We start from the raw sequence: 364 nt of genomic DNA on the forward strand, positions 1-364 counted from the left end.
AAAACCACTGAACACATCTGAATCCATTAGAAATCATTACACACACGATCAAAGACACTGCATACTAATGTGATACACACACATGCCAAACATGCTTTATCTATCAACTTGTTTTAGTAATCTTTTAAAAAACGGAATTGTTTTTTATTGTTGTCATTTCCTATGTCCTCATATTTCAAACAATATATAGCAATACAAAAATGCAACAATATGTATCGTGGACAGTTCAACCACAATAACAATAACAGTATGAGAAAAAAAAATTCAAGTTTTCAGAGTTTTATTGTCAGCTCTACATTAAACTACTGTATATAATGTTGAATATAATGTATAATAATGTGCTGGGGGAATATGTGTGTGTCCT

This window comes from Rutilus rutilus (assembly GCF_951802725.1).
Source record: "Rutilus rutilus genome assembly, chromosome: 14".
NCBI classification, from domain to species: domain Eukaryota; kingdom Metazoa; phylum Chordata; class Actinopteri; order Cypriniformes; family Leuciscidae; genus Rutilus; species Rutilus rutilus.